Raw genomic sequence first — 27,574 nt, 5'->3', positions numbered from 1 at the left:
GCTACACATGGCTGTCTCTCATGAGAGAGGGCAGCTCTTTTGGCCTATAAAAGGAGGCCATTTCTACACACATTTCATAGTGTGAAGTTGATGCAACAAGGTGAGTGTGAGGTGGTGAGAGTGAAGCAAGGCGGGAGCTCCATTAAGGGTATAATCCCTTTGTAAACTACTTCTTGTTTTGAAGTACTAAAGCCATTGAGTGGCTGCTTTCCCGTGGACGTAGCCCACATTGGGTGAACCACGTATATCGTGTGTACTCTCTCTCTCTCTCTACTCTATAATCTCGTGTATATAAATCTGTCTCTCTCCATTAAGTAATCTACTCAATTATCTATTTAGCTACGTCTTATTTCCTAACACGATAGTCATTTTGAGAACCTACACAAGTAAGTCCAAAAATTCTTCAAGCTTCACCATCACAAGGATTTGCTCAGTTCATTCAACCATCTTACTTCAACCATCCACCTCATTCTACCCATTGTAAATGTAACATTAACTTTCTAGTGATTACTAACACTAACCACTAACATACTAACACAAAATAGCATTGACCTAACCATAAAAGACACCTCACCTATAGAAATGTGTATAGTAACTCTCTCTCTCTCTCTCTCTCTCTCTCTCTCTCTCTCTCTCTCTCTCTCTCTCTCCCCTTACTTACTTTCACCTTATCTACCATCAATAATGCTCTCTTACACCCATGACTCAAGCAAACAAAGAAGGCCCGCAATGTTTTCATATTCAAAAAAATCATAATCCTGATTTGTTAGCTTGTAAATTAGGATTTCCAATAATCTTAATGAGGGGTCTCCAACCTATAAATAGGCCCCTCTCCTCCTTGTAAAACAACCTCCAACATCTCACATAGCACCCCAACACTCTATGCATGAGGAGAGACTTAGGTGTAGCAACCACTTGTGAGCTTCACTCTTGATGTGAGAGAAGCCTTCAAGCTACACATTGCAAGTGAGAGAGCGTGAGTTTCACAAATCTCAAAACCACTATTGTATATGCTCCTTCATCATCAATAATTTGAGGTTTGGTGCATCAAAGGTGTGATTCAACGTTCAAATCTTCGTCCTTCCATTTGTGCAATACGGTTTGGTGAATTCAAGGTGACTTGTGTATTTTGAGTTTTTATCTATTGATCGTGATTTTAGAAAGTGTTTTAGTGTGTTTTTCATTGCCAGTTTTGTGTCCATTGTTAGAGGGTATTGTGGTGAGAGGTCTCCCACACCCTAAGACAGTGTGTGTGTGTTGGCAATGTTTAGCAATCACTAAGCATTGAGTGAGTTTTTGTACAAGCTCTACGATAGCAACCTAATGAACCATCTCCATTTGCAAGTCACAAATAAGGTATTACACAAGATCCATTCCTCTCTCTCTTCCCTTTGCTCTAGCTCTCTCTGGTCCATTTTGTGTGTGTCTTGGTGTGAGGTTGCTTGTGTGTGTTGTGTGGTGCATCTTCTTGGTTGTACCAAAATATCTCTTGCGTCCTAGTTCGCATACCATAACTAGGTGGTGCCCCTATCTTGTTTTGGGTTTGGCTGTGGGTTTGCTGTTTTGTTGTGCTTGTAGTTTCCCCAGCCCCAATTGAGCAGCACGGGATCCTTGAGGGGTGTTTAGAGGTCGCCTCTCTTGTTGCCCGCCCCGGACCACCCCAGCATCATGGTTCTCATCATGGCATTAGAGACGTTTAGAAAAACTTTAAAATAGCAATCATCATGGCTTTACGTACCATGGACTCAGAGACGCTTCCCATGAAAATATGGATCCATGTCATTACCATATTTTCGCTCAAAACACCATAGATCCACGTTGTAACCATGCAGGTTCAAAGTACCCTGCATCAACTCCGCACCGGAAAACCACCAAGAAGCGCAACACCGGCCCTTAGCAACTCCGCGTCGCACAAGGCCTTGACAGCGATGATGCTACTTGACATATGATCACATGCATTAATATACCTTCATAAAATTATCATAAAGTTATATGAAGTATTTCATCAAGTAGCAAATTAGTTCAACATTTATGTCCAGATGGCTAAAATCAATAATATTATGATTTCTCCAAGAAATTTGAGAAAATTTAAATGTAACTTGTGCAAACTTGAGCCTGATAATCCTTTAACACATGCAAAAAAAATATGGCAGGCAGATAACGATTGCTAAGATTGATAATCGTTAATGCACGCAGAAAAATAAGCCATAGCAAGTATGACCATTCGGAGAGCATTCATGGTCTACATAAAATAAATGGTAATCCTATTTCGCACTGGCCGGTAAAGCTAGAGAGAGAAAAGAAGTCGTGCTTGTAGAGATTTCATGAGAGCTCAAACCAATCACTAGACCAATCAAGCCTTGTTCAATTATGGTGCATGCTACATGAAAAAAGTTGAGCACCTCGCTATATGTGTGAGCAACAAATTTAAAGGCCGAAAATATAATGTTTGATTATGGTCCTCTATATTTAGCACAAGACAAATCAGAAAGTTACACAGCTTCGACTACGGGCAGTAGAAACGATGCTAAACATAGCAGGCAAATTATATCCTCCTATGGCGCATGAAATTCACCTCCTAAACCACATGTGCTAATAATCCCAAGATATGGTTGCTGGGAAGCCGGTGCTTTCTCTAATTTTGGCATCACTCAAGATTTGATTAGAGATGCGCTAAACTGGGCAACAACAGGTTCTGCTTCTGCTGCCACCTTTGCTCGCCTCTTCTGGTTTATTGCAGAGCTACGCAATAGGGATAGCTAGCAAGGGTGAAAACCCCATCAGCAACAATAGTGTTTAACTGAATACCATAGCTATGCAGGTTTTAAATATTGACAATCTTGGTGGCTCCTTGGGAGGCACAACGTCTCCTCGACATCTCATTAAAATAATGCGGGGTAGAGAAAAAAGCAAGCAGCGACATTAGAAGCAAAAGTGTTATGGGCCTTCGATATTTTTAGAGTTATATGAGCCTATAATTAAAGCTGCACCGCCTTGTGCTGCCTCGTGCTCACGACGCTTAATTACATTAATCTCATAGGAGAGATAAACATAGATGCTCTATTGGCTCAACTCCTCCACTGATTATTTTCTTCCTCCGCCATGCTCCTTGGCTTGCGGTGAACCTGTTTACACCTCTATTGCAGCAGTCCTTGGCATGCAATGAACCATCCATTGTGATTAGGAGCACTGTTCACGCCTCTATTGCAGCACCGACACAAGCGCCCAACCAGAGTGTGTGTTTCTCACACGTCTCTTTTGTTGGCGGCCACACAAACATAATCACAAGCACATCCTAACCAGCTTACCTTTTCCTAATACACATCCTAATCAACTTACATTCTCATAATACAAAGCTGAGGCCAACAAGAAATTGTTGAGCAAGAAAGCAACAGAATAAAAATTGGCAATACAAAGCTTCTTGGATCTTGCAAAATGATAAAATTCACAACAAAACTTATCTTTTATGGGCATGGTCTCCATAGCTCTGATACTATGTTGAAAGAGAGAGAGAGAGAGAGCACAGAAATAGAACACCAAACTGTGTCTACTGATCACACGAGATGCGTTTAGATAGAGGGGACTAGGGTGCTATATATAGAGATACTATTTATAGCTCAACAAATGAGATGCGATACAATTTTCACTTCTCAAACACTTTTTGTAAGCATGATAGATGTTCTTTCCAAGAGGAATAAACACAAAGTTCATCTAAGAAAGATTCACAAAGCTCCCTCAAATATTCTCTAAAAGCATTGTTTATTAATCTTTGAAAGGTAGTAGGGGCATTGGTTAAGCCAAAAGCCATAACACAAAATGCAAACACTCAAAATTTGGTTATAAAGGCTGTTTTAGCTTGGTCCTCTAGCTCAATTGTGATTTGATTGTAGCCAGAGTATACATCTAAACAGCTATAAGCTTCCTTCCCTGCAACTCTTTCAAGCACATGTTTTGAATATGGCAAGGGGTAGTGGTCCCTCCTAGTGGCGGCATTGACCTTCTTGAGATCCATGCACACTCTGAGTTTCCCATTGTTTTTTGGCACAATCACTATTGGAGACACCCATTTTGAGTGCTCAATAGAGTATATGAATCTGCATTTCACAATCTTTTCAATCTCTTCTTGAACGATCTTTGCATATTTAGGATTCATTGGGTAGGGTGTTGTTGAACTGGTTTATCCATGCTATTCATGGGGATTGTGTGTTGTACCACGAAAGGTGGAACACCTTTCATATCATGATATGTCCAAGAAACTATATCCCTGAATTCCTTGAGAATTTTTTTAAGTACATGCTCCTCAGTCTCTATCAGATCTTGGGCAATGAAAATAAGTTTGGACTCTTCTCTTGGGTATGCTAACACTATTTCCTTAACTATCATTGGACCGTCATAAACTCCATTGCTTCCATCGATAGGTTTTCTTTGAGCCTTTGTATACACAACCTTACGTTCCTCTGTGGTGTAGGATTTGAAATGTTCGGGTGCAGGATGTAAGTCTATGGGGTCCTGTTGTTCTGTGGATTGTGATTTCACTTCCGATTCCTTTTGTTGTTGAGCCAACTCTTGATTTTGTCGTCTCCTTACAATACGGATCAACTTTTGCTTCTCTATAGCCTCTAGTTGTGCGATCTCAATGGGTTGTGGACTAGAAGGTATTTACCCCAGTTATCTACCAGCTTTCGATGAGCATCACATGACCCTATATAATTAAGCCATTCTGCGGTAGATTTCTTTTCATTTATTCTAGCATGCACATTTGCTCGATATCGTCGCCTCTTATATCTCTTACTCTTCTTGTCTAATTTTTTATTACGGCCAATCTCTAGTAAAGAGTCACTAGATGAATCGCTACCTGTGTCTTCTGCTCCCTTGGATAGATTGTCATCTAGGATACCACTGTGCCCTGAATGGTTTGTCCCCACACTTGCACTAAGATTTAACTTAGATTTTTTGTCCTCAGAGTCAATTTCAATTGATGATTCTTACTCCAAATCGTGTGGGCTATATAGTCTTGTGAGACGCTACTGGTTCCGATGCCAGTCAAACCTTCATCTTGTAGGTCATCAGAAGCTAGCCATGTCTCTTTCTTCAAGAATATTTCTTTTTGGAGCATCAATCGTGTGACTACGTTTACTGGTACCATAGGTGTACTTTGTGAAGGGTCGTCGGTAACCTCAATCAAGTTTAATGGTGTGATCTTTGGCGCATTTGGATTATTTGGACTTTGGGCAATCAAATGATCTATGCCACATTGATTACACATGAGTATCAACATTGTAGATGTGCTCGCTTGATTGGTTGCATTACTGTGGTGTTATAGACTAATAGGACACTCGGCCAAATGATGTGGACCTCCACACTCATAGCATTGAAGAGGTCGTCTCTGGCAGTGTAATTGATATTTTGGCCTCTTGCAGCAAGAGCAACTACTTGATAGATATGTTTAACTTGTCCCCAATAGTCCTCCATATAATATTGTGGACGTTATTTAAGCGCATCAATCCCATAGGCAATATTAGGGTCTATATCTTCCTCACAGCCTTCCAAACAAGCAATAGATGACTCATAACCCACTTGATTCACATACGTAATTCTTGGATGTGGTCGTTGCGGTCCTAGCACTGGAGGTGGTAAGGGTGTTGTTTGAACAACATTTTGGGCCCTAGGGACCATGTGTTGTGACATTTGTTCAAGAGGTGGGGCCGGCATCAATGCAGGCACTCGAGGTGTGTTTGTCCATGCTACGGTTGGTCTATTGGCCATCACATGCTTAAATACTATGCAATACTTAGCTTGATAACCATACCTCCCACAGGCATTGCAATTCCCATTGAATTTTACTCTAAAAGTAGGGTATTCACTGGTACTATGCGGACCATAGCATACTGAGCACCACTGTTGCTCACTTCTTGGATACATATGATTGTTTTGCGGAGCACGATTGTCTCTAAGACTCTCTTGAATGGCCTTGTTGAGATCTGCTAAAGTCGTCTCATATATCTTTGGCTCCTTAGCAATAGACTTTAGCGCCATTGGTTGATGCCTTGATGCTTGCGAGCTAGTAGATTTAGGCTCAACATACACTCTTTCTCCTTGAATCATTAAATTATCCTCCAATTGGATCGCATTGGTGGTGATTGCTTCCCAAGTGGTGATACCTCTAATGACTAGTCCATTGTAGATATCCTCATGTCATAATCCACTTGTGAATTTGTCAAGAAATTGATTATTATTGAAGTGCTCATTTGGATTACAATGAGAATTCAAATGCTTCAAGAGACTAATAAAGTCTCTCACCACGGACTCTCCTTCCTCTTGTTGGGCTTTGTGGGTTAGAGAGGCTACACCCCAAAGCACTCCCTCTTGTATGTAGATATTTGTCTGCTTTAATTGTGATTGGTAGCATAATATTCAACGCATTTGCTTAGTATCAAACATTAAATTCAATGTAATTTTTTGTCATAATCACTTGTCTAGGTTTAAAAATCAAGAAGTCTGACTAAGTTAGTTTGACCAAGTTAGGTGTTAGAGATCTTATCTTAATACCATGGGGAATGCCTTCCTAATAATCAATGGTTACTTTAGGTTATTAATCCAATATAGGCAGCATTGTGTGCAATGTACTAGGGATTTCTAGTGGGCTTAGTCCCTATTGACCTTTAGCTTAAGTATTATAAAGGGAGTTTACTAATGTGATGAGCCTAGGGAGGGTAACAGTGTTATATGACCCCCCAAAGTTACAAAGTTAAAATGATGAAAATGAACCAAAAAAAAATTTCAAAGTGCAACAATGTAAAATCTGAAGCGGGAAGAGAAATCTTAGCTTGATTTGGTACTTCATTCACATGTATTGCCTATGGTACTAGAGCCCTAGAGGTTCCTAGTGTGAGCGCTTTTCCTTGAAAAGCAAAAAACCCAAGGCATACAAAATAAGCACACACATTAAAATTGAATCAATGTGAAAAGACTTTGGGGAGTCAAAGAAAAGGAAATAAATGAGGCGATGATTTCATGAGCGATTCCTTCTATCGTAGCTTAACTACAAGGTCTTCTAGGTATAGCGTCTAATCAGCCCTCGGATATGAAATACTGGATCTCGCGATTAAACACTTAATTGACTAGAGAATGAGAAGCTTGCCCATGGTATTCATAGTTGATTCCTAGTGCCTTTCCAGCAATAAATTAGCAACCCCAACTTGTTTATTTTTTTACCTTTACAACTGTTTATGCGTTTGATTATATTACAATTTATTTTTTATTGCTGACAAATTGTTTGATATTTTGTTACCAATCAATTTTTCTGCCTACAACTGCATATGCTTTCTAATTGTATATAAGAATGCAATTAGTGTGCCAATTTTGTTTGATTTTGTAGTGATTGAAGAAGGCTAAGGACATTCATCTCAAATGCTCTTCCACCTCGATGAACGAGCTTCAACTCAATAGCTTCTGAGGACAGAATCTAAATCAGGAAGGAAGGCATGTTAACCACCAGCATCCACTTTTAGTAGTCATGGGCCGGGCTTGTTAGTCCAATAGGAAAAGGGTAAGAGTGATTGCCAATGAGAGGTGCACTAACTGGAACATTAAAGGGTTAGTTGGCTAAGCGTGGACGCCCAAGTGTGAATGGGCGAGTTCATATAAAAGTCACCTAAACCCTAAAAATCACTCATTCTCTCATTTGCGCAATTAAAGAGTGCTCTTGCTCCATCTCCATCTTCTTCTTCATCTCCTTGTGTGTGTGTGTATGAGAGAGTGAGAGAGAGAGAGAGAGAGAGAGAGAGAGAGAGAGAGAGAGAGAGAGAGAGAGAGAGTAATCAAGCATTGCGACATCACGACGGCGGCGAGGTGGTTGAGCATGGCACGGCAGTAGCTCCCTCTTCTTCACGGCGAGGAATCCTCCACGAAGGCGAGCATAGGGAGGTGAGTGACACACCCTTGCTCTCTTGAGCTTGCTAGATTAATCTGGTTGTGTGCTTGCAGCCATTTGTGGCTCACACACAGTGTACGACAAGTCCCTTGCTTTGACACGTGTGACAGACGTGCACAGTGGCTCCTTTCCTTACTTAGATCCGAGAGCAAGAAAGAGAGATTCTCTTTCCCTCATCTCCGATTCCTTGCTCCAACTTCTCAAGCTATATCTCCTTTCTCATTCAAGAAACAACTCCCGTTGAGTATCTCCTTTTGCATGAACTCCCCCTATAAATAGCCTTCCCCTTCCTTAGCAACGTTAATGTCGTCATTGTTAGGGAGAACTAAGAACTACTCTTGATGACATGGCAGCAAGGGTGTCGAGATGCAACAAATGTGCATGCCTTGGACCAAATGGGGTCACCCCAAGATGGTGAGCATTTTTTGTTTCTTGCTCAATGTCAACCGACACCTCCTGTGGGCCGGCGCGAGATGCACCTCTCTCTCTCTCTCCCTTGCACCCATCACTGGCCTGCACGCCATGCCTTCTTTAATTTCCCCCTTTTCCCACTATAGTTGCCCCCCCCAAAATTTCTATTGGGCAGCCATTTGGTTCACTGGGCAGGCGACCTATGCTTGTTTGTGGGCCCTTGGTGAATATGGGCGGCCGGCCTTTAGTTTATGGGCGACCACCACATCTCCCAATGGGCCTCACATTTGACATATATATCGACCTAGGCACCACCTCGCACGGCATTTGGCACATACACTGACAAGCATTGCCTCACATGACATCCTTCTCTATCATCCCCTGTCAAGCAATCTCATCATGAATTCTCTCACCCACAGCCATGTTGGGTAAATCCTACAATCAACACACTCTAGGAGACGACATTTCGAACAAAGGGCTTATCAAAAACTTTTTGTGATTTCGTAAATAACCACATTTGGCATACATAATGACCAAATTAGTACTTGAGCACAACTCCAACATTGACCATATCGATCAAGGTATTGTCAATCACCACATTAGCCATATCTCTCGACCACCGTATTAGTGCCGAATGAGCACAAGTTCACTAGCATATTCGGTAACCAATGACTGCAAGAGATGGCATTCCGGATGATATTCTCCTTGAGAACTTATTATACCACATTCTAAAACTGGATCTTGGCAACTGGAAATCCGATCATCACAGATCTAAAAAGACTGATGTGCTCCACAAAGTGAGCACTTTAGGCCCATGCATTCATTTCATCTCAAACCTCTTGGTTGCAGCTGCCCAATCCGGTACGGATCTGCCATCAACTTAAACTTCAAACTACCATAACTTCTTCACCGTAGCTCCAATCAAGGAGCCGTAAAGACAGGCCAATGGAGCACTTCTAGCACTGTAGTTCTAGATCATAAACTCCCATCTATTCTCACTTTAAGCATACTATTTTTAGAATCATTAAGACATATTTTGGCATTCTTAAAGGGGTGCCAGCTTGCAAAGCTATGTCAAATTCTTTTATAGCTACACCATCTTTCTCAAGAACCCCTCAAAATCTTTCTTGCACTGCATATAGTTTTCCATGCATTTTTGTGTATGCATAAATAGGTGTCCCATCATTGGACATTTGTATTAGACACTCTTTCTTGCTTCCACCTATGCACCTTGAGTGGACTACAACATGCAAACCAATGTTCCATCATGATACCCTTTCATATTTGCTGCCTTTTTAATTCCATATCTATCAGCAAATAATCCCTTGAGTACTTTATTTATATTTTCCATGCGAATAAGTACTCCGATTATGCATGTATCCCAAAGGCACTTTTTTTCGCTGGGTTTTTTTTCCTTTGGTCATCCAGATATTAGACCCTAATTTAGAACCCCATCATTCTACTTCTGTTGTACATACTTTTCATAAAAAAACAATAGCCTCATCATTATGCTATTACAATGGACAAATGCAACATCATCTCTGACAACAAACATATTCCGACCAAGAAGATGCTGCAAAAAATTGAACCTCATCAACAAATTCAACGTTTAATGAAGAACTCAGCCCATCAACAGCCAATCAAAACCTTCCACAGCCTCCACGAACACTTTCCAAAAGTGCCCGAGGACATCTAACAGAAGCTGCTAAAGACCTGAGCCTTACGGGTGTACATCGAGGATGAATATAAATAAGCAGTAAAGATTGGACCTACACATTTTTCACATTTTTCCAAAATGGTCATGTCTTGTAAATTCCTGATTTATTTCAAGCCATTGTAATATTTTAATGTGTTACGGGCTCAATGCGAGTTCCAAGTTGTAAAGAACAAGTCAGTTAGTGTGCCTAAGTAGCAGATTCAATAAGTGGTAGTACCCTAAAGGCCTTGGACGCCCGGAGATTGCATATTTTTACCCTAGGTATATAAGATAGTGTGTAAAAGAAATTAGGGTTCTGAAGCTCATTTGTTGAGAGCACTCTTTGGTGAGAGCTCTTGAGGTGTGTGGCTATGGAGTCCTTGAGCTTCTCCTTGCTCATGTGACTTGGTTAACACTAATGCTTAATTCTTTTTCACTATGCTCTCTCATACTTCCTATGATTGCTAATGATGCTTAGATTAGCTAGATCATAACTAATTAGTGGTTAATCCCTCTCTAATCTTGTATGATTTCCCTCTTTTTTTTGTGTGTGCATGTAGGTTTGATTGGAGTGTGGTGGTCGATAGATCTATGTGTGTATGCTTGCGATTAGTGTGTTGCATGATAGGATTAGTGTTGTGTGTATCTTGCGATCATTAGTGTGTGTGATTGAGTTGATTGGAGGTGAAGGGAAGTGGATGTGGAGATTGCCCATCATTGTGGTTTAGCTCCTCCATAGGCCAAGAATCTCACCTCATAGAGTCAACCATTCATGTTACCATGATTAGCTCACTAATCGTGTGAGTGTTTCCATGCCCTAGTAGCCGGGTAGCTCATCCCTCTGGATTGATAATTTTTTTGGTCATTGGAGCTATGCAATGATGGGACCCCCAACAATTAGAGATTTGGAATCTACATGCCAAGCTCTTTACATAGATATGTTACATGATATACTTTTGCCTGCTAGATTTTAAATTTCATTTTGGGGAAAAAATTTGAATTCAATAAACTAGCCTTTTTACCTGTTTGAATTCAAAAGTTATCCTTTGATTGCTTTCCTAATACTAAAGGTCTGACTCCCTTAAACTACCAAATAAAAAGGCCCTCCTAGAATCCATTTTCTTCCTAATGATGATACATGCGTTTAGATTGTTCGAAGACTACTTTTGGACCATCTGCAGGCATTTCACTCAAACTTGGATTCATAGATTGGCATTACAACCTTGTCAAGCTCTTATATCACTTTTTTGACTAACAATATCTCATAGACATTTAGTTGATATTGGGTTGACATAAGGTCAATAGCATCTATCCAGATAAGAGGCAGTTAAGGCATACTGAAGACTTGTGTAGGTAAACCCATGCATGTTTTTCTAGGGGGCCACCTCGCACAAATCAACCATAACCCACTTCTCACACAAGCTCGGTCATTTAGATTTTTCACTATCAGCAAACATATTGGTGGAGCTTATTCTGTCCTTACTCTTCTCTACCATATTGAAATCCCCAACCATCAATCAATCCCCTTCTATCGGAGTATCTTGAGGTGCATCCACAATTTAGCTATGTACTTTGCATTGCAAGGGACATACACGTTCACAATGATGAGGGGATGATCCTCCCACCTAATTCTGACTCTGAGGATTCTGTCAGAGGGGTGGTTAATCGCCACCTTAGGTTCCATTCCTCTGTCTATAATAAGTAGGATTCCATTGACTCCTTCACTTCCTTCCCCATAGAAAACAGTCTTTTTTCCTATAGTCTGCTTTGTCTTGTTGCAAGAATCAAGGTGGTGTTCCTGGAAGGGCCAACAATTGACTACTGCTTTCTCCGTCTTAACTTCATCGCAAAAGAGGGCATTATTCTTGCAGGTCTTTAAACCTTTTATGTTCCAATGATTGATAGCAAGAATATCCATCATTGGGAGAGAGGGACAAATTCTTCAACATCCAACCCAATCACCACATCCCCAGACCCATGAGAATCCGGGGCTTCCAAGTCAGGGGATTTCTTTTCTTGAAGCACGGTGAAGGGGTTGTGAAGAGAAACGACTCATATCCCCCCTTTCAAAAGTGGCATGGAATCCCTTGCCACTACCTTTACCCTTATGGCCCTCTTAAGGTCCGAGATTTGCACCGCCGACTTAGTTGTCAATGTCATAAACTTAGGTATCAAAGTAGGATAAATAGTCACATTTTCATAATGTGGGCCTTTCAGGGATTTGGAGTGTGGGGTTTCCCTTTTCCAAAGTTTTTTCCTATAATTTGTTTTCCTCCTTGTCACAAATCATAGCTCAATCAAACCCAAACATTACCCTCTTAAAACTCCCTTGCTCTTGCTCTTGCCATATAAGTATAGATCTATGCCTAGGTGTGCATTTTTGAAGCGTACTCCTTTGCTTCAGACCACTTTCATTCTATGTCTAGGTGTGCATTTTTGAAGCGTACGCCTTTGCTTCAGACCACTTTCATTCTATGCACCTTTAGTTTGCTAAAGAACAAGGAAGAATAGTAGTTTTGTATTTATAGATATTTAAAATATTTTAGGCTTCCTTCCCCACATGATACCCCCTTCTTTTTTCTTCATATTGTTACATGGCTTACTTGCTCTCTTAGCACCCCTTTTGATTTTATTTTTTTTAAATAGTTCTCTTTTGAAGTTATCTCTTGACGTTCTTGTCAACCGATCACCAAAAATTGGGTCTCGTGAGCTTTTTTTAACCAGGTAAAATGAAAAATGCTGGCTAGCTTTCAAACTTTCCATTAAGAAAAGCAACAAAAATCACAAATTCAAGTGTAAACATAAACCCAAGATTCATTTTTTAGAAAAAAATAATTTTTTGGTGCCTAAAGCTTGGTAGAGTTTTAAGTGATCCCTTATGTTCTAAGGAAAATCTGGCCTGACAACCCCCCCCCCCCCCCCCCCCCCCTTCTCTCTTTGCCAACACACACATTCACACACACACACACACACATAGTAGCTCATGCGACCCACTTTGATGGGCTTGCTTGCTCTTACCAGTGATACATGTGTGTGTGTGTGTGTGTGTCTTTATACATCTCCTCATGACACACATTGTATTTATAATGTGTGAAAAAACAAAAATCTTCTAAATACTATGTAAGTAACATGGTATTTTAAGGCTTGGATATGTCATTGTTCATTCATGTCACTTCTTTTATCATATATAAATTGCTCAAATGTAGAAGTTAATGCTAATATATGGGTTTAGAGCTCATTAATTTTTTTATGTCATTAAAAGTTCATCAGATCCATCTTGCCAAAGCCATCTTAAAAATCAACTTTTCTTTTGAAGACCCCATGACTCTTAATCTCAGCATCCAGGTGTCAACTTCTTTCATAATATGACTAACCTTCAAGATGCATGAATAACTAACTAACTATATGTGGAGAAGAGGCTCAATATTTTCATTTGTAAACAAAACCATGAGGTTCTTTCCCTGTCCATCTTATGCATACTCCCAAATGACGCAATCTAAGAAACGACCCCCCTTATATTTGAAGCTCGTCAATGATGGATTTCAATAGGGATGAGCAAGGCTATTGGCACAACTTTTTGACCTTTTGGAGATAAAGTTCCTTACATGTGCACACACTAAGAGTTCCTCACCACTCTCTCTCTTCCATAAGGTGAAATCTAAAACGATTCCATTGTCAATTTCTCCCCTTCAAGCATGTAACAACAAAATAAATGTGTAGTGATCGAGGTTGATCTCGTGACCTTGGCTTTATGATTAGGCCTTCTGCCTTAGTCACATTAGTGTAAATAATTTCTCTTCAATAGAGCAATCTTAAAAGAATTAAACAATAACTTTTGTTCCACCTCCTATCTTACGGAGCCCTTCTGCCAAACTTGCCACCATTGTCACCCTCCTTGTGCACTAGTTGCTTCTCTTGTTGCTCCCTCCCAAGCAGGTTGCTTTCCCTGTTTGTCTGTCCACAACTACACAGACTGCCTTCCTTGCTAAATAGCTACCAAGGCATTGCAGTTTTCTTTTGAACATAATAGGGGAAAATCACCCTTAAACAAGCCTAGTTGACTATTGTACCTCCTACCTCCTCCTATTGGGTCCCTTTCAAAGTAAAACCATTATCTTCTCATGGAGATTCCTTAACCCCTACCCCCTAGAATACAAAAAGATAATTTCCACTAAGGTAGAGAGCATGCACATGTTCTGCATGTTGGTCCGCTGTTTCCCTTCATCTCTACCTCGCATCTGCTAGACGATGCATGCCTAGTAGCTCCAATGATGGCATTCAAGATCACACACGTCATGGATGTCGGTGGCTTCTCCTCTTGCCACTTGTAGTCAAGCTTATATTGCACACCCCAATTCCCACGTGCCTACACCACCAAGAGATAGATGGTGATTGAAAGATATATATATATATATATATATATAGAGAGAGAGAGAGAGAGAGAGAGTAACACCGAGGGTCTAGTCTGAAATTGAGTTCGGGGTTGCCCATAAAAGGGAAGAGAGTTTGTGAGGAGAGACAAGTTTTAGAGACCAAGGACTCATAGTGGTATCAGAGCTATTTCTGGGAGCGAAGGGCATGGTCTAATCTTGGGGAGCTTGCAAGTGCATGAGTCATAGAGAAGGAGAACTTTGCAAAGAAGCGGCATAAACACGAGTGCTTGTGGCAGCAGGGAGGCTGAAATGCATGATCACCAAATTTCATGTAGTTTGGCTCTATAGATTTGTGATGCCACGAGGAGAAAAACTCATTTCTTGTGTGCCCCCCATCGGCCTTTGGTTCAGGTGCCATGATCTCTTCTCTCATGTCTTGTTCTATTGCCACCACCCACCATCGCTTAGGTGGGAGTTGTTTCATAAGGTGGGCATCCAAGGGGGCCACAATTAGCACTAGATTCAATTAAGGAAGAATTTTCACCCCCGTTACACCCCCCATATTTTGTGTTGGGAAAAAGTACTCGTTAGGAAATTTGCGGGAAAGGGGACCTGACACCCGACCTGACCCTACTGCAATATTTATTAAGCTGCAAGAAATATCAAAACTCGTTGATCACGGATCTCTATTTTTTTGACACTTATTTTTTACAAGTTAAAAACAATCATACATAAGAAGCAAGCTCTTTTTGTGACATCAAAATTGGCAAGGGTGGCTTTTTAAGGATATTCGACAAGTTTTTTATTGGCAGACATTGATTTTTGACATGCGTTTATCAACATTGGCAACTTACGTTGACTTGACGACGTTGATCTAGCAAGGCTAATCAATTTTTTGATTGCAGTTGCTCACTTGTAGGCACTCTTTATTTTTGCTCGACGATTTTTGAAACAAGGTATTCCTTTTTCTTGCTTGCACAACACATTAAGCCATGGATTCCAATATTGACATACAACATAGTTTCAATTTTAAAAAACCTACATTGGTTCCACCTCTTGTTGCCCCACAATTGGAGACTCTCATGGAGGGTTTCCAGATGGTGAGTGGCCCAGAAGATAGCATATAACTACTTGGATATGCAAAAATATAGGTTGTGCAAACACGCATGTCTATTTTAGAGTCCAATTAACATAGTTGAATACAAATGTGAGCAAAATGTCCGATATGCTTATGCCTAGTTAACGAGTAGATTCAAGTTTCTTAGGTCCCTCTACTAGGAATAAATACACTCCAATCTGGAGTGGTTGCCCATTTTCTATCAAAAAAAGGTGGATGACTTGTTTTAAAAAAAACCCACTAATGTTTTGAAGAGAAGAAAAGGTTCACAACAAGGATACTATGAACATATTCATGAGAAAATGGGATGATATCCACAATCTTAGCTCACTTAAGATGCAATTAAGGCACTGCAAATGAGCCTAACTCTAGAGGTTAAGGCCTATAAATGGTGGATGTTGCTCAAGGAGAAGGGAATCATACCACAGACATGGGTGACCTTCAAGAATGTTGTTCAAAAAAGAGTTTTTTCCCACTAATGAAGTGGAGAAAAACTGGACTACATAAGACAAATGCTCCATGGATCAACATAAGACACTGTTAAACTATATCTTGCACTATTATGATGTGATTCTCAAGTTGGAGGGTCTACATTCCTTCCAGCTAGTAGGTACATGGGTTCATCCATGGGTTAACACGAGATCTTAATAAATACATTAAATCCCAAGACCCCATGTGCTTGAGGAAGCTATAGTGAAGGTGCCTATACATGAAGATCCCAATGAAAAAACATTGCATAACACACATGTGATTGACACTTTACATACAAATGAATGAGCATCGCATGGCATTACAAGAGAAAACTTGTTGTAGTTGCATCCAACAAGGCCAAGGGGTCTAGGGGCCATCTGTATACTATTGAAGAGTTTCAGAAAGAAAAGAAGGAAAATTTATGTTTTAACTATTTAGGAAGTGCAATGGTGGTACAACAACAAAATTATGCCAAATATAGAAGGTAGCATAAGCTCGGCTATGGGTTTCTACATCTATACACTCAAGTACAAGAGAAGGTATGAAGGTCATGTGCATAAAGGTGTATTCAAATATATGTGTAGCTTTTTTGGGGGCTACTCATGATGTATATTCAAAGGGTCCAAGGTGCAAAGATTGTGGTGCAAAACGCGGCCTTCAAAGTGCTCTCCAAGCTAGTCTAGACAACTCACCAATCAAAGCTATAAGGGTTAAGATATGGTAGTTTGAAGGGAGATTACTTTGCAAATCCCTGTTGGGATGTACAAGTGTGTCTATGGCATGAAGTCTAGGTGAGCTACTAGTGCTAAATTTCTTGATTTATCAAAATGCTGGTCTTTTTAAATCTACAATTGGACTTTGAATGGTCAAGTTCTGAGGAAGTGAAGTTTTGACGGGGGCAAGTTCTACACTAGCTTGATCACTCTAGAAGTCATGAATCTATATTTTTTCTCAAGCTATCTAGGGATTTAGGGATAGGATACAATTTATAGAACATATAGGAAGTTACAAGTTGTCAATTGGAACTGTGAGCTTCGAGTTATGCTTGGTCAAAGTTGGCACACTCCAGTGGTGATAGGAGACTAGGTGATTTTTCTTAATTTTGGAGCCCTTCGTGAGGTCTTGTGAATCTCTAAATGCAAATGTGTAAAGGGGATTTGAAGCTGGCTATATAGGGTTTTACCAACATTTTATAGATTGGTCATTAAGCAACTAGGTTGGAAATTGTCGACCTTTAGATTGGCATTACAAAAGGGTTTCTTTTCTCAAGATTTTGGGAGTGTCTTCAACATGGTCATTCCATGTGTAAGATCATCAATCCAATATTCTCAATGGGAGATTGGGGGTGCTAAAGCATGTTCCTTCATTTGATAGAGGAGACAAAGCATGGATATGGATCCCTACCCCCACCCCCCCGTCGTCCCTAGTGCTATATGTGGTAGCCTTCATGGGCATTTTCATGTGCATGACTATGCTTTGGTGGTTATAGATGGCAGCTCTCGTGGTGGCATTGCCCATCTACCAATGGCAGCATGTTAGGGTTTAGGCCAACTTGATGAGCACCCATCACATTGATTGTATTAAGCTTCTTTATTTCTTTTGATTATATAGAACAATATGGAGTAGTGAGGCAATTGAAAATCCTCAAGCAAAGCTCCACCAACACTTTGTTTCTACTCTTCTTCTCCCTCAGACTTCAAACGTAGTGCACACTCTTCAAAAGGTATCAGAGCTGGAGGAAGGTCTTCCATCATTGTAACATTATGGTAAAGATTGTGATCCAGTTGTGAAAACTCCTACATTGTTTTTGTAGCAACAATTTGACTAAGCAAAAGGTTGATTTTTGCAATCCTTACCAGAAACATCGTGGTTTACACTTTCTAACTTATTTTTTTCCAAATTTTGTACTAATGTTTCTTTACGTTTGGTAGAGTACCTATAGGTCGGGGATAGACAATTGCAGATTTTTACATATCTATTTTGGCCTATAAAAACATCCCATTTCATGCCCATTCCGTCTATTCTTCATCATTTTCCTACGATCTACAACTTTGAAGAAGGAATTTTTTGTAAATTATGAATAGTTTGAGAGATATCGGTTGATTGGCTACATGGTGTTTTGGAAGTCGTAGATAAATATGCAGACCATGTATGCATATTGTGGTGATTTAGACTGTCTTTATAGCTAATTTTCTACATCCAGATTGCTTGGATTAAGCATGGTTATTCTCTTGTTTTGTGCATTTGTGGTTTGCTCTCTAGACACAGTGGACCAAGCATCTTTGGTCTTGACATCCATTACAGTTCTAGTAGGAGTCTTGAATACATATGGTTTATGAATGACTAACCCTTGAGACTGCTTGTGCTCTTGAGAGAGAGTTTTCCTTCACTCACAAATCTAGTTTTGTGCTTTTTCTTGCATACTCATTGACGCTCGTTTGAGTGTGTTTCCTATATTTTTGCACTAAGAATTTTACGTGGATGTACATTCTGTTGCAAATACTTCCATTTTACATCAATGTGGAGACAATTTTGGCTTGTTTTTGAAGTCCAGGCTGTCTTTAAGACTCAATTTGTAAGAGTCTTTGAGACTTTGGCTAGTCTTGTTTACATAACCTGTTGTGAGGGTCATTGTGTGTGAGGTTATTTGAAGCCAAGAAATGGGGGCCGTGTTATGCAATGTGCTATGGATTGGGTTGATGGAGATCCCCATTCATAGCCTTGCCATAGGATATGTATAGACATGCATAGGTGCTTTGTTGCCAAGTTCGCAATTGAGGAGTTATGTCTCAAGTATTTCTACAAGCCCATGTAACCTCCTCATGGATCTATCATGGATCTGTCACCACTCCATGTGTTTCTCTCATCTTTTGTTGCTTTGAAGAGGGTAGTACCTGCTTTGGTTGTTATAACACATTATAGTTGGTACTTGTGCTTGGTTGCTAGATGCTTCCATCATTGGCATGTATCTCATGTCTATAGGCAATCTAGAACCTGGCAACATAAGTTGTTGTCCTAAGACAAGATGTGATGTTGAAACTCCTACTCGACCTGACGCATTCCCCATAGCGTATCTAGGTGGAGGATATGCTAATGGAATAGGTTGTACATACCTTTCCCTCACATATTCCATGCCATAGTAACACTCTTCTCTCGTATGGTTTGTCCATTTTCTCTCAATTTCGCACCACTTAAGCTCTCTCGGATCGGAATTTACAAGTGGAGCTAACCTCTTGACCATTTAGTTTGATAAACTTTTCTTGATCGATAGGTGCCACTGGTTTTGCAATGGACTCACTTATCTGTGAACCATTATGCTAAGAGGACCTGTCATCCTCTTGACTCTTACAATCGTTTTCTTTATATTTCTCACAGTTATCTACCAGATAAAGAGCTTCTTTGATCAATTCATTTGGCGTCGAACTCCTTATCATATGCAAATCCTTTTGAAGACCACATGTCTCATCCCCTAGATAAAGATCAACATTAATCGTGAGTGCATAGGTAGTTACGGTCTTGGACAGAACTTGACATATCTTTTGAGCTGTAATACCGCTTTGCATACTGATTCATCCTCTTTTTGTTTGAATCTATGAATTTACGAGACTGTATTGTGATCTAAGCCTTTCTGCAAGAATTCTTCAATGAATTCCTCAAACAACTCGTCTAGAGTCTCAAAATCACATCTTTCCACTGAGCTGAACCATGTAGCTGTGTCATCTTCTAGAGTTAGTCCAAATCCCACAAACCATGTCGCAAAATACAAAACTTCCTCTGCTTTGATTACTCTTCTGAAAGCCAATACGTGATCTCTCGGATCTTTATCTCCGGCGTATTTTTGTTTATCAATTTATGGATCTGGGATGGTCTAATGCGCCGCTCATCTACAAGTCTAACCATAGACGCTCCCAATCCTTCTCTCACTTCAGCTCTTCCACTATGCCTAGGTTCTTCTTTGAAGGTATTAGTTGTTTTGTTGGAGATTGGTCCTAGAGGGAGATTCACTTGAGAAGGCATCTCTGTCATCTCTCTATTCATTTCATCTCTCGTTATCGCTCTAGAAGGGAATCCTAGGTGGCTCAATTTTTGGAATTCTTGTTATCGCTCTAGAAGGGAATCCTAGTTGGCTCAATTTTTGGAATTCTTCTAGGAATTCTCATGTTTGGTGGAGGTATCTATTGACCAAATATCCACCTATGTCTAATACAGTCCATGGATTTGTTCTTTCTACAGCTTTGTATTCTCGTCCATACTTGTCAAAAACTATAGAATTCCATTGGTAGTCGACTTCGTATGTATAGACATATAAGAGCTTATAATCTGTGAGCTAATTTGAGTATGGCTCTAAATACCTATATAGGTCAGCCTCACTGCTGTCAGCGTATCTATACAATGCTTCACTCTCATGGCATGTCATCCAAACTCTCTCAACAAAATTGGTCTTTATCAGTTGCAAGTTTGGAAGATGCATTATGTGTAGATGCTCCTCTATTGTTGGGATTCTGAATCTTGTATAAGCTGAGTTTGACTCTAAAGAGAACATGCTCTCTGGGATTATTGCTCTAGCTTGAGGTAAGAAGTCTTATTCCAAAGTGTTCAAGTGCTTTGGTTAGGGAAAAAGTCAAAACTATGTCCAAAAATGCAACCGTTTTCTCAAAAATTTTCTCAAATTGTCAATTTTAGACACCCCTAACTTTAAGATGAATTTGGAGGCATTAAACGATGTTTTCTTGAACACTGACCAACAATGAATGACATGTAGGGTTTTTGATTGTTGTTCAATGTTGATACTAAATCTTGTAAAGCTACTCTCAAGCTTGGTTTTGATAAAAAAAGTTTTTGAATCCGATATCGGTAGCTCAAGTTATGGCCAAAACAGTCAATTTATGCCTAGAAACTTCATACACGTTGTGAGAGGGATGAAAACACACATAGTGCCTCTATAACGACCCGACACACACTCTTGGAATGATACACACACACACACTATGGGGCACCACTCGGCTTACACAACACACCTGGCCGAGACAGGGAACACACCTCTAGAGTGAGAGGAGAGAGACTATCCACTTGCCCACTCCACACAGACACACACACACACCCAAAAAACTCAGCTCAAAAGAGGATAATTTATGATGTTTTGATACAATTGATCTTGGTCCAACACCAATGGGGCAAATAGCTCACACAATATGGGTAAAAGATACCAGATACAATCACAAATTGGAGCAGAAGCTTCGCTCATAGGAGAAACTTACACAGCCAAAACAACAGAAAAAAAATGAGGAATTTGGAAAAATGGACAGCGCCATCGCGTCTGGAACGGCCCAAAACCCTAGTCTACAATGTCAAAGTGCTCAAATCCGACCTCGGATGAGCAGTTTACAGCCAAAACAGGCTCCAAAATGAGCAAAAACATAGTTGTGGCTGTTCCTCCTCTTCTCTCCACGTTTTTTCTGGTCTTCTCTCTGTTTTTTCAGTTCCCACACTTAGCTTTATTAGTTGGGCACCCTTGGCCTTTTGGATGACCCCAAACGGACCCCGAACAGGCCAAAAACTAACCTTGCAGTGCATAGTTGTCACCTTTTTGCATCATCCGCACACCTGGCACTCAGTTTTTCCCAATAATGCATCCCGCAACCACGTGAAGTGGCCCCAAAAATTGGTCCTCATGATGACCTTTTTGCATAAGTATCACAAGAAAACACCCACGTCGTGTCCGTACTTCTCCGCGTGCAAGTATTGACCCCGTTCGACCTCCTGACGCCACTAGATGCCATATGACACACCTGCTTACCTCATGTCATCGGCCCGCGGATAGCTTCCTCGAGAATTTTTACGCGCTACCAACTCCTCAATATTATAGAAAAAACACACTAGTACTAGTAATAGTGAAAATCGATGCACTATGCATGCTGCCCTACCTGTACACATGTGGGCCCCACATAACCACCTGGCTCTGGAAAATGGGCAATCCTTTATTTGATGCACCATGCATGGGTATGTACATATGCGCAATCCCTTGCTCCAAAAAACTCCTGACAACGTATGATGTCTACTAGCTCAAAATTGCTCCAAATTTAACTGTAGACTCTTTTTAACGTACCTATCCACTCCAAGTCTCAGTTACAAGTTTTGACTTCAAATTTGGGGCTTGAGACATCATACGTGCATGATGTCTTTTGTTGCAAAATAAAGTGAGTTTTGTTCTATTGACTCTTTATCACTCAAGCAACTCACAGTAACTTTCAAAATTCAATTTGGACACTTTTTGTGCAAGTTATGACCAATACAGCATGAATCTTTTCCATTTTTTGTCTTTTGGCACTTTTTAGCCCAAATGTGCTCCAAATGCAATGAAATTTTGGCTAGGGACTTCTTTTATGCTCTAGGACAGGAGGGTATACTCAGATGTCTGATTTGACCCAGATCTGGCCTCTAAGACATCATCCACGTATGATGTCTTTTTGCTAGATTTCACTTATATATCTACCAAAGGTACTCCTTGAAACATCAATAAGAATATGTGATCACAAAAAAATTTGGATGCCAAATTTGCTAAAAATCACTACTTTTTCACCTTTACCTTCTTGTATCTACAAAAATCTCTTTAAATGAAAAAATATGTGTTCAAATGAGATTAAATTTTGCAAGCAAGCTTAACACATCACTCCCAAACCCTTGTGTGTTGAAAAGTGCAATTGGACTGTCAGATCTGGCCTTGAAACATCATACGTGTATGATGTCTATGTGCAAAAATATCATGCAAAGATCTTTTGATAAAAAATGTAGTAAACAGCTGTCTCTAGATACCCCTTGGTCTCCTCGAAATCCACTTAATCTCGGAATAACCTCTTCTGGATCCACTTAAGAAAAATTCTTTCTTTAGCCTAAACTAAACCAAGAAACCATCACACAAGTGTTAGTAGGATTAGCTACTCAAGTCCTTATGTCCCCGACAGCGGTGCCAATGTTGGGGGAGCGAATCACATGACCTATAAAGTGCATGCAACACAACTAGATCAACATAATGTCAGTCGAGGACATAGATGATACGATAGGCGCACGGAGGCAATCTTGTTAGCTTGTCAGGTTGAGGCCCTCCCACACATACAACACTCTGGAAGGCTAACTAAACCACAATCTAGAACCTCAATGCTCTCAACTACACCACTCAACCCGTATATACATAAACAGAAGGAAAGTCACTAAACCATACCAAAATCGTACAAAACTTAAGAAACACCATCCCCTCACTAGGATACACCTCTCCCAAAGCCTCTACATTCAAAACCCTAACTCTAAATCCATCTACAAAAAACGCGTATGCAGACAGAGCCCAATTTTGGAAGTGCCCAAAACTAAAATCTAGGAGTACGTATGCGTAGCTTATGTCGCCACGATTCTAATGACTACTTGCAAGCAAAAAGCAGACATCGTTGGATATACTTACAGCCGCAAGTATCTTGTAGATGTGAAAGTACGTTCGCTCCGTTCCGCGAGGAATGCTTGGTGTTGTCGCGTTGTCGTGGCGCTTTGCAAGGACGGGGTGAAAGATGTGAATCTGCATGTATTTTTTCAAGGTTTTGTGAAAATTATGATTTATGCCAAAAGATGTTATGTCATTAGGATGATTGAATGTATGCTAAACATTAGGGAAAATTTTGGACTCACAAAGGGCCTTATAAGGAGTTTGACTTCCTCTCTCATGTCCAAAATGGGAGTGTGGTAATTTTTTTGCAAATCAACTCTAAACTTGGCGGAGATTTGACAGTTAGAATCTACTCTTGAAGCTCTTTCTATTGATATATAGCACGCATGCCATGAGATTCCTCATATTTTGAAAGATTCTATTTTTTATTCTCTTGTGATGTGACAACTCCGTCTAGAATCTAGAGAATCAAAAATATAATCTTTTAAAATATGAGGAATCTCGTGGCGTGCTATATATCAATAGAAAGAGCTTCAAGAGTAGATTCTAACTGCCAAATCTTTGCCAAGTTTAGAGTTGATTTGCAAAATTTTTACCACACGCCCATTTTGGACATGAGAGAGGAAGTCAAACTCTATATAAGGCCCCTTTGTGAGTCCAAATTTTCCCTGATGTGTGGATTTTGGAGCTTAGAAATGAAGTTGCTACCTGTAGGCCGAGATGTAGTGATGCGGCCAAAATGTGTTTTTAGAATCTAGAATAGTAGGCTTGACATTCTCACTATGGCTATCTTTTTGGTTCATTAATTGGAGCTTTGGTGTGAAAGTTATGGCAACTTGAATCTGGGGGAAATTGCAAATCTGGGCTGGATTGGGTAGTTGTTGCAGAGGAAGATTTAGGGATGGTATGAGTGCATGGGTTTGAACTGCTTATCATAAGGAGAGCGCTTGTCTTTTTGGATTGCTAATCGGAGCTCAAACAGCCAAGATATGAGCGGTTAAAGTTTCACCGATGGTCAGCTCTGTACTAGTTTGATCCCCTTGCTTAGCATGCCAATTGGGAGTTTTTTCTTTCGACCAGGTTCTAAAATATGGTGCACCTAATAGAGCAGTAAGTGCTTGAGCAGAATCATGTCCGGGATTTCATCTCATGTAGTGCTTGGCCGGCAGTAGTTGTGTTTGGCACTGCCTGGCTAGCAAGAAAAAAACTCTGACGCTCTTTAACCGAATGTGATGGGAAGGCCTTTGCTCAAATGCAATTACCTATACTTGCATTTTGAATGCATGTGGCACTATCCAAGAAACTACGATGGGCGACATAATTCAGGATGATATTGTCACTCAAGGGATGTCGCAAATGAATGTCGTGTCAGCCAATGCCTTGGTCAATATTCATGTTAAATGCGGTGCCTTTACGAAAGCACGTTAAGTTCTTGAAGAGCTTGTGTTCAGAATTTCATGCGAGGAAAATTAGAATGCCTTGATCAGTCTGTATGCCTTGATCAGTGTGTATGCCAAATGAGGTATTTTGAGCCAAATGCAACCAAAGGAAGTCCGCCCAATATTCAGTAAAAGAGAGAATTATACTGTAAAAAGGTAAAAATAAGAGGAAAAATGGTGGGTAGACAGTGGGGGCAGATGCGTAGGGTCAGAGTGCATTGTAGTGAGAGCTATGCAGTGCAGATGATGGTGCTCAAGAAATGACAAACGTCAAGAAAACCCTCATGCTCCATTTAATGCTGCTGATGGCCGGCTTTCAAAACCATGCCCGTGAGAACCACACCCTTAGGAAGGGAACATTTGTTACCGAAGAAAAAAAAAACAAGCAAAGAAGGGTCTTTACCATTCACCATTACCCCCCCCCCCCCCCCCCCCCCCCCCCCCCCCCCCCCCCCCCCCCCAAAGTTAACCGCCGGTAGGGCACCGCCAGTTCGGCCACACCCCTCCATTATAACCACAAATACTCTCTCTCTCTCTCTCTCTCTCTCTCTCTCTCTCTCTCTCTCTCCTCTCTCTCTCTCTCTCTCTCTCTCTCTCTCTCTCTCTCTCTCTCTCTCTCTCTCTCTCTCTCCACACTCCAACCCCCCCGTACCCCCACCTCCTCTCCCCCCCCCCCCCCCCCCCGTTTTCTTCCCTCCCCTCCTTTTTGGCGGACCATTAGCCTAAAACACCCCCCCTCTTTATCTACACCTAGCTCTCTCCCTCTCTCTTAGAATTAGCTACGGCGGGCCTTAGGGCAAGTATCACCTCTCCAACCCCCTATCTCTCTCATTCCCCTCCTCTCTCCCTCACCACATCCTCCCCCACTATATCCTCTCTCTACCCTATCTCTTCCCAACCCCTCTCTCTCTCTCCCCCTCTCCTCCCTTGGTGGGAACCACTCCCCCCCCCCCCCCCCCCCCCCCCCCCCCCCCCCCCCCCCCCCCCCCCCCCCCCCCCCCCCCCAACTCTCTCTCTCTCTCTTTTTTTTTTTCCGAGAAAAAGATCCTCCTATTAGTTAATGAAAACTGCCCATAGGGCTACATCCACCTCTACAGGAGAGGGCTACAACAAGCATGATGGGGAGACTCTCCCAATGAAAAAACAACATATATACAATGGGGCTAAATCAAGAGATGGGAGGAGGGAAAAGCCACACAGGTGGACAATAGTGCCATGTGAGCACCCCCTGGACCATGGTGTAAAAAGGCCTAGGGCGCTAGAGTCGAAGGAAAGCCTCTCGGCGCTCCCGCATGCGGTCGGAGCAGCCCTGTAGTCCCTCAAGCTGTCCTCTGAGAGTATGGATCAGCTCTAGCCAAAAGTCACGAACAGTCTCTGCTGGTGGCACAGGGCAAGCCTCAAAGATGCGAAAACAGCAGGCCCGCTAGATGAACCAGAGAGCTAAGCCGCTGATGAGCTCCCAACACTCCTCCCTCTCACTGCTCCACTCCTGTGGAGTAAGATCTGTAACATGCTGGAGTGTAGGTCGCCCCCCCTGTATCACTATCATCCTGCTGGTGGAAGATAGCTCAAACTGAAGTGCCGGGCCCGTGAGGGTGGACCAAGCTGCTGCCCCCCAAGTGTATTGTCGAGCCGTGGAGAGGGCAGGCATCAGCCGAAGAACTCGTAGCCACACCTGCTGGGCCGAGGGATAGTCCCAAAGATAGTGACGATGACTCTCCACCAACTGGTCACAGGCTGTACATGCGGCCGAGAGACCACTATGCACAAGCCAGCTCCCAACTGCTGTAGCTCTGTGTGCAACCAACCACTGGAACAAAGTGACGCGCCTCGGCTGTCTAGAGTCCCACAGCCTCTGCCAAAAATCTGCCAAGAACTCAACTGTGAGGCCCTCCTCCTGCCAATGACGTGCTGCAGCGGGGCGGGCCTCTCTCTGCGCTGCAAGTATATGACGTCCTAGCCGAACAGTGTACTGAAAGAAAGGGACTCCTGGGTGGTCTGCAGAAGAGAATGGGTCCCTCCATAGCCACTCACTAGGATCCCACTGCACTCGTGCCAATGGACAACACTCCCAATCCCATAGTCTCCAGTGCCCTATCTCAAGAGCTGCTAGGTCAGGGTCTATGACGCAAGTCCTCCCACAGATGCCCACAACACGAATCCTCTGGAAGCAGCACTCTGCTACCTGTGGGGCCTCTATTGCAACTCGCTGTAATCGTCCCCCACCCTGAAGCTCGAAGAACAGGGCTGGGACAGTCTCTGAACAGGCCCTGAATGAGATGAGAACCTCCAGTCGTGTGAAGGCTCCCATCCATCGGGGTGCTACTGGCTCGAGAGGTATGAGCCACTCAGCGGGAACTGACTCTGAGATGTCCTGACACATGCTCTGAACCCCTCTCATGCCCTGTAGCTGGACAGCCTGTACCTCCTCTGACAGACCTGTGAACTCTAGCCAGTCACCTAGAGAGCGCGCTGGACCTGCTGCCATGGGACCCCAAGAAACATGAGGCCTACTCCCAACCAAGTGGCCTCTCTGGGTGCTAACCATGGGGTTCCAGACGAGGGGCTGTTGTAGGCGCTCCTCCGTGCATGTCGGCTGTCTCTGCTCTAGGCCACGCCGTAAGAGCTCCCAAGAACGAAGCAAACTCACAGCGAATCGGTCCTCCAGTCTCCTGCTCAAACCAACTCCGCGCAACTCTGTG

This window comes from Adiantum capillus-veneris, chromosome 14 (genome assembly GCF_014529385.1).
Source record: "Adiantum capillus-veneris isolate H3 chromosome 14, ASM1452938v2, whole genome shotgun sequence".
NCBI lineage: Eukaryota > Viridiplantae > Streptophyta > Polypodiopsida > Polypodiales > Pteridaceae > Adiantum > Adiantum capillus-veneris.
Note: the sequence above shows the minus strand (reverse complement) of the source record.